Here is a 19,886-nt window from a genome sequence, read left to right as displayed (position 1 = left end):
CAAAATCACTTCTGACAGTGAGATAGAAGCATGGATGTACTGCTCTCCCTGTTACATGGCCACAGCAGAGCCAGAGACAGAGGCAGCAGATGAAACAGAGAACCTGTTCTTCTCTTATAGAGCTCCTACAGAGACAGAGACAGAGACAAAGACAGAGACCGAAGAGGATGGAGATGATATTGAAGAAGAAGGTTATGAAAGCGAGATAGAAGAGTCTATCCCATCTAAAGAGGATACATATGAAGAAGAAGTTCCAGAAGCTGACGAGCTCATGCTGTGGGACAGAATGGCGATGGTACCATTTGGTCTGGTAAATGGATTTTCTCATATTTAAAATCTTTATAAGAAATGGTTAAAGAAGACCAAGCTATCTTTCAGTAGTGGCTCATGCCGCCCTCACCCACCTTTGCCAAGAAAAGATGATGATGATGCACCGTGCCAACAAGCACCAGTCTCACGATTGCAACAGGTATCAGAGGGTCCCTGTTATGTGATGTTCCTAGACGCGTCATCAGAAGATGAGTCTTCAAGCCAAGAGGTAACTAATCTTGAAACCAAACCTGAAACGGCTCTAATCCCATTTCAACATCTCAAGGAGCAACCTAAGTCTCCACCAAAAGAAGAAGTTGGGTCTAGTGGGACATCAGAAGAGGACACCACTCCCTTGAAGGAGTCGAATTTGTACCCAGAAGCAGTCCTTGTGACCTTCATCCGTGAAGTAGAAGGTGAAAGGAAGTTAGCCTTTGTGGATGCAGATGACACTGAACACCATTTGAAGGTGGGTAGCAGCCTACTAGAAGAGGAGTTGTCAACCTTGTACAACTTGTTGAAAGAGAATTTGGACGTGTTTGCATGGTCCTACAAAGACCTAAAGGGGATTGATCCCACAATATGTCAGCATCATATTGATTTGGAGCCTGATGCCAAGCCAGTACGCAACGACAGAGGCGAATGAACCCGAATTATTCCACATTGGTGAAAGCAGAGTTGCTGAAGCTTCTAGAAGCCGAGTTCATCTATCTACTGGCAAATAGTGAATGGGTCTCACCCATCTTGGTGGTATCCAAGAAGAATGGCAAGCTTCGTATATGTGTGGATTTTTGCAAGTTGAATTCCAAGACGAAGAAGGATCACTTTCCTATCCCTTTTGCAGACCAATTGTTGGACACAATGGTAGGACATGAGCTTTATTCCCTTCTGGATGGATTTAGTGGATATAACCAAGTGCAGATAGCAGAAGAAGACCAATCCAAAACAACCTTCACCACAGAATAGGGGACCTACGCTTACCGAGTGATTCCGTTTGGACTTTGCAATGCCCTTGATACCTTCCAACGAGTCATGATGGCCGCATTCCAAAATCATATGCATGACTTTATTGAGGTATATTTGGATGACTTCTGTGTCTATAGTTTGATTCGTGAACACTGGGGACATTTGGAACAATGCTTTGACCGGTGCCGAGAGTATGGGATTTCCCTAAACCCCGACAAATGCATCTTTGGGGTCTCTTCTGGAGTTCTGTTGGGCCACATTGTCTCTGCACAAGAGATATCAACACACCCTACAAAGATCGAAAAGATCCCAGCTCTGACAGCACCCACCAACCTCAAACAATTGAGGGGATTCCTAGGCCATGTGGGTTACTACAGAAGGTTCATAGCCCATTTTGCAACAAAGGAAACCTCCTTGCACAAGCTTCTGAGGAAAGATGCAGAGTTTATTTGGATAGAAGAATGTGACAAATCCTTCAACACTCTGAAGCAGTGTCTGATTGAGGCACCCATTCTGCAGTCTCCTAATTGGACAAAGGAGTTTCATGTGCACACTGATGCATCAGTTGAAGGGCTAGGTGATGTCCTATGTCAAAAGGGCCCCTCCAAATTGGATCAGCCCATCTATTATGCAAGCCGAAAAGTCACTGATAGAGAACGGAACTACACAGTGACAGAATTGGAGTGCTTGGCAATGGTGTTTGCCCTAGAGAAGTTTCGCCACTACCTCCTATCTACCCACTTTTAATTTTATGTGGATCACGAGGCCCTGTCCTTCTTGATGAACAAAGAAGACGTGAAAGGACAAATGATGAGTTGGATCCTTTTATTCCAGGAGTTCGACTTTGAGGTGATCACTAAGCCTGGTCGTTCCCATGTTCTGGCCTATCATCTGTCGCATATCCCACAAACTGCAGACGAGGAGCAGGATGATCCAGACCTCCCTGATGCTTCCCTATTCCTGGTAGAAACTGTAACCCCCTGGTATGCAGACATTGCCAATCTGCTGCTGGCAACCCAACAGTACCCTTCTGGCATTTCTAGTCGGGAAAGGAAGAAGCTTATGTTAGAATCAGCCCCCTACACCCTATTAGGCAGTGCACTGCACAAGAAAGGCAAAGATGAAGTGCTCAGAAGATGTGTTGCAGGAAATGAGATTGGGATTTTTCTGAAGGCTTGCCATGACGAGCCGTGTGGAGGCCACTTTGCAGGAGAAGCTACAGCCAGGAAAGCTTTGCTAGTAGGATACTGGTGGCCGACCATCCACAAGGATGCCTATGATTACTGTAAAAGATGTGATGCCTGTTAGAGAATGGGGAAGCCCACCAAAACAAGCGCTATGCCATTGCAACCTATTCTTTCCCTAAAGCTGTTTGAGAAGTGGGGCATCGACTTCGTAGGCCCAATCGATCCTCCCACGAGAAGGAAACAGAACCGATACATCCTGGTATGTACGGATTATGTCACAAAGTGGTGTGAAGCTAAAGCCCTAAAGCGGGACGATGGTAATAGCGTGGCCCTGTTCATGTACGAGAATATCATCACCCGTTTTGGCAGTCCCCTAGAGCTGGTAAGTGACAGAGGCACTCATTTCATTAATAAAGTCATGGAAGAGTTGACAGAGTTGTATAAGATCCGCCATCGCAAGTCCACTCCTTATTACCCTAGAGCCAACAACCAAATCGAAGTCACGAATCACATCCTCTGCTCAATTCTGACAAGAAAAATTGCCGCACATAATCGTGATTGGGATGATCGACTTACAAAGGCCCTCTAGATGTACAGAACCTCCCATAAAGCAGCAACAAGACAGACACCCTTCCAGTTGGTGTATGGTACAGAAGCTGTTTTCCCTATTGAACTGGAATTGCCCTCTTTGCGAGTGGCTATCAAAGAGCATTTGGGGGATGATGATTCACTGCAACGCCGTCTCCTGCACCTAGAATGTTTGGATGAAACTCGCAGGATGGCTCTACAGTGCATGGAAGCCACGCAAGCTTGACGTAAGGCTTACCATGACAGCTTCATCAAGCACAAGGAGTTCAAAGAAGGTGATTTGGTCCTAGCCTATGATTCACGATTTGGCAAGTTTCCTGGCAAGCTCCAACAGTGGTGGATGGGCCCATATAAGGTACTTGCTGTCAACCCTAATGGCTCTCTGTCCAAGTGCAGACCATTGATGCCTCTGATGATCCCTTCCTGATCAATGGATATCGCCTGAAGAAGTACTTCCCTCCTTGGGGATCTTGAGAATCACGGTCACCTGATCCTTTCCCCCGTTGGCGTGGCACTATAACTCTTATGATGCTACTTCTGATAGCCGTTCTTCAGCCACTCCTGAGGTGGATGCAACCCTCTATCCCCTCAGCCCCACCTTCAAGCCCTGATCTCTTATCCTCTATTTTCCACCAGCGACAGTGTGGCGAGGTGGGTTCTGACAAATGGTATTTTCACCATTCCCTTGCTTAATTCGAAAAAAAAAAGAACAAAATATATACATATCGGTCCTAGGAGAAAAGGACTTCGGTCCCTGTCATGCCGACCTATTCTTCGCGAAAAGGTGGAGACACCCTTGGGAATAGGAGAAAACAAGAAAAAAGAAGACGAATTTAAAAAAAAAACTGTTATGGGAGAAAAGGAAGCAATTCCCTGTCATAGCAGGCCTCGTTCCAAGAAAAGGTAGCTAACACCCTTGGGCGGGAAGCTGGCTGTGGAAAAGGTGGTAACACCCCGCAGTTCAAGATAACTGACTCACCAGCAGAAAATTGTCCAAAAGAAATTTGAAGCCACCTCCCTTGGTGCGTTGTCTCTGCAACTTCATCAGTCTGTCTACCCCCTTTTGCAAACGATCTTTTCTACAACCAATTGAAGTACCAGATTTGTTGGCTGCCTCCCTGGGTATGCCTCATCTTCAACACCCTGATGACAACAACAGACACCACGATCTTCATCGACAACCCCTTGAGTGATGTGATCTTTCATCCTCACTGGATGGGGAAGTGAGTATGAGTTGCCCTCTGTATCTTTCAACAGAGAGTGAGACAGAGGGTGGGGCGAGTGACCAGTCTTTCCTTTTAAATCAAATGAGAGGTGAGGAGTGTGAATGAAGCATTGCACGCATGGGATGGGCCTCTCAATACACAAAGCACGATTTGTTCTTGTGCATTGCACCATAAGGCTCCCTGGCCTTCCTTCTTGCACCGTATGCCGGCATAGGGCGGGGTGCACAGTTGCACCATCAAATATGCACAAGGCATACAACCTTGGCACAAGTGACGGTGAGGATTACATCAATGGGTTTCAGGACATGGTTACCCTCTGTATCTTTCAGTAGAGTGTGAGACAGAGGGTGGGCTGAGTGTGATTGGTGTTTCCTCAATCACTTATTGAGAGGCGAGATTTGAGGGACGTTACGACACTTGGAGTCAGGTACGTTCCCGTTTCCCTATGCACCCACGGGGTGGGTCTCTGCCGTCATCACTGGACACATCACCCTGTTCTGTACACTGCACTATAAGGCTCCCTTGCCTTCCTCCTTGCACCTATGCCAGACGGGTTGGACGCACTGATGCACCATCAACTGTGCACCCTGGCATACTCCCTCTGCACCATTCCCCTTGTCAATTTCTAAACCGGGTATGAGATATGGGTTTCAATCATTATTCATCGAGTGATATTAGTAATGGGGCGAGTGACCGTTCTCTCATCCCATCTAAGTGCTGTAAGCTGAGTGACTCTACTTCGTCAGGGACATCGACTCGACGCGATACCTTCAACCAGCTACCTCCCTGGGTGCTGCCGCGTGGTCCCTGCCACGAAGGACGTGTGTTGTGAAGATACCTTGGTACCTCCTACAGCCGACAACGATAGTGGATGTGCCATCGACAGTCAACCTTGATTCTCGACAACATGGGCCAAGTTTTTCTAACCCTACACCTTCTGTTTCTCAGTGACGGTCATGTTTTAAGTGTGAGGACGCTAGCGGTTGGTCTATTGAGTGGTCCTAGGTCCCTGTTGCTCGGTTAACCCTATCCGTTAAGGTCTTAAGTGTGGGGACGCGTCCCTGCGCGTCTACATTGCATACCCCTCTGCATATGCCTCAACCTGCTCATGCATGTACGCCATGACTTGCTTTTACCCTGCTGGGGTCCGTTCCCCACCCATTCGTCCATTTTCAACCCACCCTTGGGACTGTTCCCTTGCAGTTTTCCTTTATTCCCTAATTTTGCTGTCTTGCCATGTGCACGCACCCTCCGTTCACCGAAATCCACATCCAACCTTATAGCCCTGTTCATCCCTTTGAACTAACCATTTTTCCTTTTTAGCTACCCATGTTTCGGTGCACGGTTCTCGAGTTCTTAATTTTTGAAGCATTTTGCACACATTAGCCGGTTTTCCATGTGAATGCACTTTGCTTGCTTGGGAACGGTGATCTGACATCATACCCCTGCCAACCATTTTCTCCCTAACATTTTTTCTTTTTACTCTGTGTCCTTTTGATGCACGGTTTGTCCAATATTAATTTTTGCAATTTCTCGAGACTTTTTCGTGCGTCTTTTTGACATTTTTCCAATGTGAACCTGCCCTGTTTGCATCAGAATTTCAATTTGATTTGACAGTCCTATCCCCTGCGCATTCTTCTCCATTTTTCCTTTTTCCTCCACCCTCTTTCGACTTTTGGATTTTTAATTATTCATTTTTAAATGTGTTTTCGGGTGTATTTTTGGTGTTTTTCGCATGTGCACCCCTCCTACTTCAACCGGAACTGCATTCTAACATGACAACCCTGTGCCACCCCTTCCTGCGGACATTTTTCATTTTTACTGCATGTCATTCCGATAAGCAGTTCATCCAATATTAATTTCCGTATTCATTTTTGGGTCTGTTTTTTGGGTTTTTCCCATGTGAATGCATCTCATCTCAGTCGGAACCCTGTTTTGACATGATAGGATTGTCGGGCACGTCTTTTTGCACATTTTTCCTTTGTCCCGCCCTTCGTTTCGATGCACAGATCTTTCGATATTAATTTTCGTTTCCGTTTTTGGACCCATTTTTCGTGTTTTTTGCACGTGAATGCCCTGTCTTTCCCCTGGAACCCCCGTTGCACGTTTCTTCTGTCTTCCCCCTGCCGTTCTACACACTTTTTATTTTTATGACATTTCATTTCGATGCCCGGATTGGGAGATATTAATTTTTCTTTATTTTTCTGTGTTTCGCGTGATTTGTCCCGCGCGTGAACGCACCTGTTTTCGATTTCACGCGTCTCCACACGCCCGATCGCGTCTGCATGCCCCGTACTGACATCTTGGCGCCATTTCGATCCCGTCCCGGCAAATTTTTTTACCCCGCCCTGTGTGCGAGCACGGGACGGGGGCACGTCTTTCTTTTATTTATTTTCTTTATTTAATTTTTTAAAAAAACACAAGATGTGCACCAGCCGGTTGTTCACACGCAGCTGACACGCAGTCCATTCCTGGGTATATTCCCCAAATTTTAATTTCCAAAACCCGAAACACCTTAACAATACCATTAAAAAATAAAAAAATCATTAAAAATCAATTAAAATTCAAAAAAATTACAAAAAAATCTTTTAAAAAATCCCAATCTTTCCGCAGTAAATTGCAATATTTTTCGAAACTGAAAATTTCCGAAAAACATTTCAGAAACATTTTAAAATTCAAAAATCTTTTAAAATTATACACAAAATGGAAAAAAAATCATTAAAATTGGTAAAAATACCAATTTAATTACAAAAATTTCCTAAAAATTTCATTAACTTCTTTGCTTATTTTTGGAATATTTTATAAGATGAAAATGATGTGCCATTTTATTCCATTATTATTTTATGACAAAAATACTTTATTAAATGCCTAAATTCATGAAAAATCCTATTTAATTCCAAACACAAGCTGAAAAATTTGAAAAAAAAATCCAGATACTTTGGTTATTTTTGGATTGTTGATCTACATATTGGGGATTGAGAAGTACGCATTCATTGCATACACATACACCCATTTCCAGGTATTTTTTATTTTTATTTTTTATTTTTTTCGCTATCCCAAAATTCACGTTTAATTTTTAACATGAATCCTAAACACCATCATGGCATGCGCGCTCTTGCCAAACACACATTTTTCTAATTAAAATCAACCCGCCGTTCACTTAGCACGCGCTAAGTGCGCTTCAGAGGCACTTTAATATTTTTAATAAAAATGAACCAGCCGTTCACAAGAGCACGCGCTGGCAAAAAAGTGCTCCACATCACCTTAATTTTTAATAAATGAATTTGCATTTAGAGACCCAGTTTGGGTATCGAAGTCCGGGATTCGGATTAATGCACCGCTCCAACCTAATAATTTGTAATTAAAATTTTAAGAAGGAACCACCCTTTTCTTGATAAGGTTTATCACTTAATTAAAAATTCACCCATTTCTTAATAATTTATTAAAATGAACCTTTCATTAAATTAATTCCCCCTCACTGCACTTATTTCCTCTTTTAATGAACTCGTTTCGTGGGATGGGTACGCGAAGTCTTCGGAGTTGTCTCCATGGTCAAACCTGATTATCAAAGTTGTGGTCATGATATGTGTGGGTTGTTGTTATGTTTTGGTTCAGTTTCTTTATTACGGTTAAGGGTACGGTGTGTAGTTTTTTTTTTCTTTATTGCCTGATATGGGGATTTGGGTGTTTGCATGTTGCATCGCATGAAGCTTTCGGTCGCATATGTGTAGAGGTCATGTCGAATTTTTTCTAGGCTGTGATTTGCTTGGGGATAGTTGGTCGAGTCACGTTTTACCACCTTGGTTGATATCTTATCCTTGGTTTTCATCTGTTGCTTTGTAGGCATTCTCTTTGTTTGTTTGTGTTTGTGGTGTGTGTGTGTAACCATCTGAATGGCACCCTCTCGTACTCCTCCCTCGATCCAGTATGTTCCTTTGGATTTACATGATTATTATTTGTTACTAGATTCGAACGTTGTCGCTAAAGCGGGCTTGTCCAAGTTCGTGAGCCTTTCTTTTCCACTGGTTCTAGATGATCCTACCATTTGTGATGAGTTTTTAACCTCTTACAATAAGAGGTCTGGTCCAATCCGTGGCACTACTGTTCTTCTGACACCGAAGAGTCTAGGCAAGGCTCTTGGTCTGCCATATTGTGGGGAGTCTGTCCTTGCTGCCAGACAGTTGTTCACCAATGATGATATTTTGAAGGTGTTGCAGAAGCAAACTCAAGATGTTCTTGATCCGAAGAAGGTCATTACCACGTCAGGAGTGGATGTTTCCATGATTTCTAATCCCCTATGGAAACAACTATGCCAATTCCTTCAGGATAGGTTCATGATTGCAAAATCCCCATCTCATTATCTTTCCAAGGAGTTGTTTACAGCTTCACGAATGATTTTGAAAGGCATAACAATTGATTGGAGTACCTACCTCCTCTCCAAGATGGATCACCACTTTATCCGAGCTACTCGAGGAAATGTGACTAATGTTACATTTGGGTCTTTCCTCTATGTCTTCTTGCTACATGTTGCCCCTGCAAAGGAAGTTCCTTTACCTCCAATTGATCCTCCAGAAGTTCCTCCTCTGCCTCATAATGAAGATGATGATGTGATAATTGAGGATGATGGTTCTCCTCCTCCCCTTGTCATTCAGAGAAAATGCCTCAAGAGGGTGGCTGAGTTAGTGCCTACTCCTCCTCCTCCAGTTCCAGTGACAGTTTCTGCCCAGTCTTGCAGCACCTTGCCTGTATTCCTTCAGACACCAAATCTTTTCAGAGCCCATAGAGAAGGGATGCTAGAACTTACTATTCCTTCTGTTCACCGCCTAGTAACAGGAGATGCTATTCCGTTCCTGTGCAAGGATATCCTGAGTTCTATTGAACTTTCGATGACTGCCTGTATATCCAGCAATTATATTCTTCATTTTATGATGAAGTTCAGCAGTCTAAGGAGGAACTGAATAAGACCAATACTAAGTTAGCCTATGCTCAGGAGAAATTCTCTGACCTTTGTACGCAAATGGAGCAGCACAGTAAGCTCATGGATACTCAGAAAGCTAAAATCTCTAAGTTGAACACTGAGTTGGCAGAAGCTAGGTCTCAAGTGGTTGCTGTAACAGAGGAGAGGGATAAGTTACAGAAGGAGAGTCAAGAGATGAAGGAGGTGATAGCTGCCCAAGCAGAGAAGTTTAAATCCACCACAGCTATCTTAGACCAGAGCAATGCTCAAATCCAGCAACTCAAAGATCAGTTGGCTCAATCTCGGTCTAATACATAGAGTCCTGTGCAACCAGTTTCTCTTTTATCCCCTGCAGACTTGGCAGCTCTTCAGAGACAGGCTACCTTATGTCCCTTATTTCAGGCCAAGGTGGAAAGATTACAATCTCGCATGGATTTGTTATGGTCTTCTTTTGAGCAGCATCAAGAATATGTTCCACCAAATCATTCCTTTTTTGTCCATTATCAACAACAGAAGTTGGCCTTTTATATAAATATTTCCACGATGGATTTACCTATTCCAGAGGATGGATGGAGTGGGGCCTGGTCATCTGATTTGCTGATAGAAGTAGTGAGGATGGTTTTTGAAGACTCTGTCACTCCAGATACAATGCTTCTGTCCTATATGTATTTGAGGGGTGATTTACTGATTCCAGATGATGAAGATCTGGCTTGGTATATCGGAGATGTGGTATTGCAAGCTTCTTTGTATGTCGGACATTTGGAGTTGAGGATTGATGAGATGTTCCAGGGATATTCTTCAAAGGTGGCTGAGTGTCCTAAGTTTTCATGGCACACTATGGTTGATGCTGTCATTTTGAATCACCATCAGGTCAAAGCTTCAGCTCATGCTCAGAACATTAACCAATTGAGGGTGGATCTTTTAGCCTATCTCTCCAACCAACCCCCATTTGATACTTCTTTCTTTGAAGCCTATCATCGTAGATCAGCTTTAGGCCCCCGTCCTTACCATGCCTAACTCATTATCAACAAATGGCCCATAGGTATGATGCTTATATTTCCCTTTTTCAATCTAACCCAAAAGTCATTTTACCCCTTCTTTTCCAACCTCAAGGATCTCCTCAAATTCCTATATTTATCCATTTTTCTTTTATTGAAGATCGAGTTTTTCTACCTCATGATCCTTGTCCTTCCCCATCCCCTGACATTCTATCAACTTTTCCTGCTTATCTTTTAACGCCTTTCTTAACCGAATCTCCTCAATTTTCAGCAAATCCATCTTTAATCCATTCTTCATTTTATGATTTTGCCTATCCATTGCTTCATCCTCTTTCATTAGTCCCTCTTCTGTCTCCTAACACTTCTATTCCTAATCCTCCTCAGTTGGTTAGTGGGTATCAAGGTTTTGATCAGAAGATTCTTTGCAGAAGAGACTGGAGTTCAAATGATTCCCTTACTGGACCTCAAATCAATTGGCCATTGATCCCAGGAGAATGGATAAGTGCTAGTCAGGCTTATCAAAATTATCTACATTTTGCTCAACAATATTCTCAGTCTGTAGATCCTTCTGTGTGCTTAACTGCTCATTTTACTTGGTACATGGTGTATATGCATAGGCATTCTCATAATGATTCAAAGCCTATTCCAAAATTGTGCATTAATGTCAATGTGAGCATTGATTCCCAGCAACTAGATATCTTGTACTTTCATGCCCTCTGTTTGCCTAGCAGGTACCTTGTCTTGTTGGAAAGGATGTGCTGCCTTCAGTTTTTTCAGAATCCTCCCAAGACATTTGTAGATGAATTGGATCGTTTTTGAAATCACCAAGCTTTCAAGAGAGATCATCTTCATTGATACCTTTGCAATGTATTGTGGATGATTTTTAATGATAAATCTCTCTTTTTTGGAGGAGTCATTCAGATGGTTGTGTTGTGTGTAGTGTTTGTGTTGTGGGTTAATTTATGTGATAAGATCGTGGTGGTTGCCTATTCGATTTGCTTTCGTGTGAGCTATATTTTGGAGAATTGCAGTGATGGTGTTGTTGGTTGGATAGTTGAAGATGCTGATGCAGAAGAAGAAACCTTTTATATCCTTTACTAATTTGTTGTGATTTCCAGTATGATAAGAAGTGTTAATGTATAAAGGGTTTTCCTTTCGTTGTATTCTTTATATCAGATACAAGTTATAAGTTGGGGCCATGGTTGGATGGACTATTTTTGAAGATTTATTGAAGATCAAAGTTGAGCTTTTGAATGAACTTATATTCCCTTTTTCCTGGGTCGCGAGAACGCTTCCTTATTAAGTGTGGGGATATGTTGAGTGTTGAAATGACTTATTTTTTGGCTGATTTTTGTTGTTTTTGGGAGCTGAATGGTTGATTTTATGAGATGATTGATTGGTTTGGAAGTGGTTTGAGAGTGTTTTGGATAGGTTGGAATGGTTTTATTAAGTTCATGATGTTTATTAGTAGAGATGTGAAGTTATGTTGATGTTCTGATATGTTCTGTTTGGTCCTGATCGCTTCTGTTGAGCTTCTGTTTTATTCTGTTTTCTCTCTATATGGAAGGATGGAGTATTGATTGATAGGGTTTTAGATTGTTTGAAAGCTTATTGAGTGATTTTTGATGGTTTGGAATGGTTTTGGTATGAGTTATGTGATTCTGATGCTTTCTGTTGACCTTCTGTAACTCTCTATTGAGCTTCTATAGACCTTCTGTATGCTTCTGTATGTGTTCTGTTGGATGAGAGTGTAGCTTGGGAAAGTTTTCTAGCCTTGGAAAGAGGTGAATACAGGTGAAAAAGAGCTAAAAGAAGTCAAAGAAGTAGCTGCTGAAGACTGAAATAAAGACTGGAGTGAAGTGACAGTGGTGAGCTATGAAAAGACACTGTAGTGGCTCTGGGGCCTCTTCATATCAGACATACCTCTTGGGAGGTGCATCCACAACCTAAGAAGGATTATTGAGGGTTATTATTGATCATTGTAGTGAGGAGATGACGTACTATTTATGGAGAAAGAGAGAGAGAGAGAGTCAGAGATAGTCAAATCTATCAAAATAGTGTAATTGTATATGAGAGATTGAGAGAGAAGACTATGAAGACATTGAAGATGAATACTATGTGATGTGTTTCCATTCAAAGATGGTGCATTCCTTTTCTTTCTTTGTTCTATTGATGGATTCTATGAAGATGTTGGAGAATATGGTTGATTCTATCAAATCCGTGGGAGAAATCTACTATGATGCTGTGTGAAGAATTGTTGTTTTCTTTGTTTTGATGATCAAAAGAATGAAATAAAAGCTTGTTGATGTTACAAGATAGATTTTCTTGCAAGAAAATTCCCTTTTCCTTGGTGTTCCTCTTGGGGCTCCAACCGTACATCTTCTCATAAGGTGAAACCTTCTAGGTTTGCCATTTCTAAACTCCTCAATGAAGTAACATATTTATTGAATCTTACCTGTATCCCTTAATTAACCATTGGCCTAATAGAATCCAAATTCTTAGTGATCATAGGCACATACAAAAAATCCGCAAGAACACTACCATGTGAGTGATCTTATGCAATATATCATCTTTCATAGCAATATAATCTTCAATTTTAAATTGTTGCATCCTACTATCAAAGCATTTTGCATTATGTATAGCTCCTAATTTCAAAACCAATTATTCTCTTTAGGGGGATGTATCGTGTTACAAAGTACAAGCTCCATAGCAAAAATATGACCTCTAGATGACGAACCACCTTTTGAGACATTCTTGTGTCTCCATAATTACCTCCATAATGACCATTCTAAGTCCTTACACAACCTTTAGATATAGCATTCTACTTATGATATCATTCCTTCTTAAAATGGCCAAACTATCCACAGTAATGACAAGCACCATCTCAATGAGGGCTAGACCATCCTTTACCTCTAACGAGGGATATCCCCATGCCTCTATACATAAAGTATCCATGACCAAAAGACCTATGACCATAAGCAAAGATATCTCCAAGACCATATGAAGATCCTCTAGCCCTTGATGAATTCCACATCCTCTCTGATGGTAGAATACACTATCTTGACTCGCAAATTTTCCACTGCTAGATGCATTAAGATCCAATTATATTTCTCCAATAAGTAACAAAGCAATCAACTCCTAAATGTCATACCCTCATAGAGATAGAAGTGCTAAAGGACTTGTATATAGGGCCAAGTCCATCCAAGGTAATAGAAACCAAGTCATCACCATCCATAGGTGCATTAATTGAAGCAAGGTCTGTTGCAATTTACTTTATCTTTGTAGCATGGTCACTAATGCTTTGATTACCATGCCATGCACCATGAAATATTTACTTTATTTATATCATCCTTGCCTCCATGAAAGTGCCATACATATTCTCAATAATCCTCCATGCATCTTTTAAATATGTGCTAGCTTTCTTGATGTGCAGGATCAAGGTCTCTAAAATGCATATGGATATCAAATGTAAAAACTTCATGTTTTTACGTATCTAATGTTTTTTTCCTCCATGGTCTCATCCATGAGCTCAAGACATGCATCCTCACCTATTGTGAGTCCCACAGACCTCTTCCTGCATCAAATTTTTTCCATACAATACAAATAGATCTTATAGTTGTATTTTGTTAACTTGTTACTATTAATTCAAGTGATTTGAGTCATTTTTTATATTATGATAATTTAATTTTGAAAAACCAATAATATACTATGTGATGAATCAATATTCAAGTGCATGAACAAGTCTTAAGTATCAAATGATCAATTTCAAGGCCAAAAAGCATTAAAAATGCCCAAAAAGTACATGTACAATGGATTACATTGATATATTATGACATATGTATTCAATTACTATCAAATATATCTTCACATCACGCCCACATATTATACATTAGCTATCCAACAAGAAGCATCCAAATCAAAGCTAAAATGGTGCATATACTGTTTGGAACACATCAAATATGACCCAAAGAGCAATAATTTTCTCTACTACTTTTTGTAAGTTTTTATTCCAAGAATGAAGTTCTAGAAGAATTTCAAACCATGGTTATTTTTTGAAAAATTTTGGATGATTTTTTCCCTTCAAGACATCACTTGAAAGTTGCATATAACTGACCTTTTTTATCTTCAAGCTTGAAGGAAAACTCTCGACTCACCAAGGCCACCCATACATAAGACTAATCATCTAGGGTTCCAATCGACCCCACCCCCCCTTTCCCTTGATTTTCTTGAGGGTATATTCTAGTTATTTAATTAACCAAACATATTTATGTTTGCCATGCAAATAGATATTTCTTAATTAACCATTAAACACAAGTTCCTTCATGTAATTTATTATCAAACACAAAAAAAATATCAAAAAATATTTTAAAAGCAATCAACAAACAATATATTTACATTGCACCTTCTCTAAGGTGCAATGCTACCTTGGCACCTCGTCCTTAATTGGGATCCATCTCCAAAGTACTTGGATACTCATGTCCCAACTCTCATGGCACATGACCCACCTATATACCCTTAACTAGTATCGGGGCCTTCTAGAAGACCATCCCAAGCTCATAGGGGTCCTAGGAAAACCCAAGGGATTTATGGCCAGAGGCCCATGGCACCCTTGTCACCTCCTAGCCTAACATCCTCCCTATGGAGAGACCTCTTGCATCCAAGGTCGGTCCTAGTAGCCCTCCATGCAAATAAACTAGCCCCTTGATGAATGGCTCATGCAAATACCCTTAGGGGAGGTGTAGTTCATAAGCATAATCTCATCCACGAGTTTTATACCATGTAATTTAGAATTAAGTTGTTATTCAAGAAAATCATACTACTAATCATGCTAGTCTAACCTTTACTTTTGTCAGTAGTAGCTTGTCTTCAACTATTAGATCAATTATCCTTCTAAGCATTTTCTTTCGAAAAGGGAAATCTAACTTTATACGAGGCATGTGAGAGGCTTGCATCATGACTAGGAAGTTGTCGGATGCTCCCACAACTTGAATTGATCTTCTTGAGTGTGATCTCTTTGCCTTAACTTGTCTCCTTTTTTATCCCTTAAAGCATCTTCTGGTCTATATGCTCTTGGTTTGGCGAAAGAGTGATTCTTGAGGAGTAGAGGGATGATGGATTTGGGTAAGAGCAAGGGGCAAGAAGGAAATATCAACATGGAGAAAATGGGATGATGCCAGTGTTGTCCTTCTTTCGAATTGCTCTCTCTATCTCCAACTTCTCTATCCTTCCTTTTGTGTCACTTTCTATCTCTTCCCCTCTCTATATCCTTCTCTTCACCCTTCTATCTCCTATATATATATACATATATATATATATATATACATATATATATATATATACATATATATATATATATACATATATATATATATATATACATATATATATATATATATACATATACATATATATATGTATATCCCTCTCGTGAAGCATTTCAGTCCCAAAAATCCAATGCCAATGGTATTAATGTTAAGGATTTATAGCCTTAGACGGGGTACCCTTCCGCTCTCCTTTATTGTAATCATCGACTACTGTCTGGTGTGTCAATTTGCATGATAGGTGGAGCTACAATTTGATCATTGCGAGCTAGAAGATGATTGATTCAAACACAATACAACGATCATCACAACGAATTTTAAGTGCAAGGTTTATTACATCTTAAACATGTCTTTTTAGGGTTTCTAATAATCTTCCATGATTTCGATAGACTCTAGGTATTCATCATTATTTGCCACATTGAAATAATTTGAAGGGTCTCAATCTACAGGTCCCCTTTTTATGGATTTAGGTGATTTGATTTTCCTCAAGCGGAATTTCTTTTTGTAGAGCTCAATATTCATGCTTATAGAAGGTGCATGGTACTTACAACCATATCATTTAAACATTTTCTTTTAGGATAGCTTCAACACTTTTGGTCCTAGACTTACAAGCCAAAATGTTAAGGCAACATATGCCTAGATTATTGCTAACTTATTCATTTTCTTTCTCTTTGATACCATGTGTGACATGCCCAATCGAAGAGCATTCAGTTATACAAATTTTGGTGGCCCATTAAGAGATACTTCTAAGTGACTCTGTCTAGGACTCCTTGGAATACCATGGAGTTTGTCATATAGACTTGCTTGAGTCCACATTGTAGGGGAAGGTTCTGGTTGTTCCCACAAGGATCACCCAACAATCTTCTAGCATCAGTCTTTTAGCATCATGCTTTGCACAAAACACTCAAACCAAAGTCGACTCATATTGCACTTGATTCAAAGAGAGTGAGAAATGAGGGGGATTTTAGTACATCAAGCCCTTTGTCCATAAGGCATAGTATCACTCTCGACTTATATTGCACTTGTTTCCTATTGGGGTAAAGGCCAATGGCCAAAGTCCAAAGTGGGCACCCCTTGTATATGTACAAATTGTATAGTCACACTGGCAAGCATTGGAGAAATAGAATCTTCAAGTTGCACTTAGGATTACTGACAAGCCTAAGAGACATAGATGGGTTGATAGGGAGTTTGGAGGAAGCACAATAGTTACAGGATCAATTTAGGACTACAAAGTAAGAAAAATAAGTGTGTTGTGCATCTATGCTAATTGTATTGTGCTTGGAAAAAGCACAAGTATTTGAGCAGCTTTGAGCATAGGATTTAGCCTCTTAGGCCTCCAATGCGGGTTCAATGATAAGTGATGATTGGAAACAACATCCATGAACAAGGAGCAACAATAGTAGTAGAACATAAGTGCTTTAGCATGAAGAGTGACCTATCCACCTGGAGCAGCCAGATTAAGTCCGAGCACAAGTCAAACAAGTCAGAACTCAACTAGTAGGAAGAACTTTTAAGCAACAGTATCCTAGCAGTAAGGAAGTAAAATATAAGTGGAGTGAAGGCTCAAAACAACCCAGTCAAGAGCATCCCCAATCATGCCTTCAGGTAATTACATAGCTATAGCATACACAAGATGTGCCTTCAATTTAAACTATAACTGAGGGCAATAAGCAGCACCATCTAGGAATGGAAACACAACAACTGCAACCTTTAGAATTACAAAACAATGTAGGGGAGGAGCTATTTGGATCTGATCAGCAGCCCACAAGCACTACATGACACCAGAGTGGCCTCAAGCACTAGAAAATGTAGCACCCATCAAGCGCCACGCTTTCTACACATTGCTGCTAGCATAGCTAATCTACTATGGATATACCACTTGAAATCTAACTGCATCACCCCCCTTTGTAGGGCCTAGGTAGGCTGCTTAGGTTGCAGGTCTATGATTGGCCTCTTACTCATTCAATAGATTGGGCATTTCTAGTTGACCAAACCGACTTGGCTCATCCACTATCACCGTTCACTACATCACTCATTCAACAAATCTTGGGGAATTCCTCTGTGACTTTGCAAGAACCTTTCTTGTGTTTCATGGAATAAAGGTATGCATTCATTGTCTCTAAGAAGACTTTTTAATTGTGCTTCCAAGTGAATTCCTATGTTTTTCCAATTCGGGTGTCTTAATTGTGTATAATAGAAGGAGACACATGAGGGCACCATTCTTTGTAATGATTAATTTTGAGCACGTCATGGCCATTGATTTGTATACAACATGAGACATGTTCTTTTGCAAGGAAGGAGAGTATTGCAAGTCTTGAGAAGAATCCATAGATTTTGGCAGCTCCTATAGCTATTATCCTTAGTGGGTAGCCATTACAAAGAATAGTTTTAATTGTCTACTCGAATACAAGAGAAACACTTACACCATGACATCATCATCATCATTAGCTTCTCTGTCTATTGCAATCATGGGGGACACAAGCGACAATGTGATACATGCAATTATTTGTTATGCTTAAGAACTCCAACATGCAATAGCTAAGCTAGGCTAGGCCTTGTTAATCAATCTTAATCATGGTTTTATAATATCCTTATCATGTTCTCATGTTTATACATCTTTGTGTATTGTAGAGGGACATGCATGCCATAACCATCGATAACTAAGTGGAAGTTCCTAACAACAATGAGCAAGCCCTCCTTTGAGAAATTGCCAAGAAATTTGTTACTAGCGTTGGCATCGACCTAAGTGATAGAAAAATTTCAATTCTACATTGAGGTAATGTACAATTCGACGCCTCTATTTACCATTTCATTAGCCATTAGGGAGCAACTTGAGTAAGAATATAGTATCACCATATTATAGCATCATATAGATTATTTGAATAATCTTTTTAAATGAAACTATCTATATATAAGCTTTTTCCTGAAATAGAAAAAAAAGCCTATATAGGAAAATATTATCTATTTGAGAATTTTTTCTCGACGTAGGAAAAAAGGCCTATATAGTGAATTTTTTAAACATAATCTATTAGATGTGTATTATGTCTTATTTGAATTAATTAAAAAATCTCTATATAGATTTTTAGTTGAAAATTTGCTATATAATTTTCTACTTAGAAATTCACATAAGTAGAAATATGTAAGCTAATAAAAATGTAATATTTTTAAGTTAGAGAAAAATTAGAACCACATAAGAAATTTTCTATATAGGGAAATTACCATATGCAAGGAAACGTAGTGGAAAAATTTTCCTACATATGAAAGAAAAAAAAATTCCCTAGTTAAAATTACACATAAGTAGGGAGAGTAAATAATAGGGAAAGTGGAACATTTCCTACTTAGAGAAACTAGGGAATCGAATAGGAAATGTGATTCCCTAGTTTCTCTAATTAGGAAATGTTTCACTTTCCCTATTATTTACTTTCCCTACTTATGTGTATTTTTAACTAGGTAGTTGATAGGGAATTTCCTTTTTTTTAAATGTAGGAAATGATTAAAAGCTCCTTGTGGTTGACTTGGTTGAAACAATAATTTTAGGATCCGTGGAGGATGAAAAAATGTTTAGTGTTATGGCCTTTTTAAAAAATAAGGTGCAGAACAAGTTAAGTACAAACTTGGATAGTTGCATAAGATTGTATGTTTCCCATCAATACTCAGTAGAGAACTTTCCCTATGACTGAGCTTTGGCATATTAACATAGGGTCAACGTCCCCACCATCATCATCAACAAAACTACATGAAAATGATGAAGTTCCTAGTACTGATGGATGACAAGCCTAAGATAATCAAGTTGCTCTTTGTGTAATCAACCTAGTGGTGAATACTCGACGAAACCAATTGGATATTAACACAGGGTCAACGTCAGTACCACCATCATCATCAACAAAACTACATGAAAATGATGAAGTTCCTAGTACTGATGGATGACAAGCCTAAGATAATCAAGTTGCTCTTTGTGTAATCAACCTGAATGGTGAAGCTTTTGCATAGAAAATCCAAGTGAATGTTGCATTGTGGCTCATCAATACATTATTTATAGGTATTTTCTCACAGTAAAGTTGAGCTTTAATCGATGTGTTTTGACTTGATTTACCTTGCTTTAGTTGTACTATTTTCTTTGCAATAACACGGTCATTGGTTGAATTATCTTTCATTCAATATTTTTTCTACGTTATTAAGTAAGAAAACTTTACCATCTTGGGTTTAAAAATAACACTTTAAATATTTTATTACATTATTATTTTCATAAAAAATATTCGCTAAATAATTATAATCTTTGGTTTAGAGAACGAATTGCCACACTTTCAAAAGTCTAAAATACAAGTTTTGCCACA

This window comes from Lygodium microphyllum, chromosome 26, assembly GCF_053477565.2.
Source record: "Lygodium microphyllum isolate KBCC chromosome 26, Lygodium_microphyllum_v1.1.10, whole genome shotgun sequence".
NCBI lineage: Eukaryota > Viridiplantae > Streptophyta > Polypodiopsida > Schizaeales > Lygodiaceae > Lygodium > Lygodium microphyllum.
Note: the sequence above shows the minus strand (reverse complement) of the source record.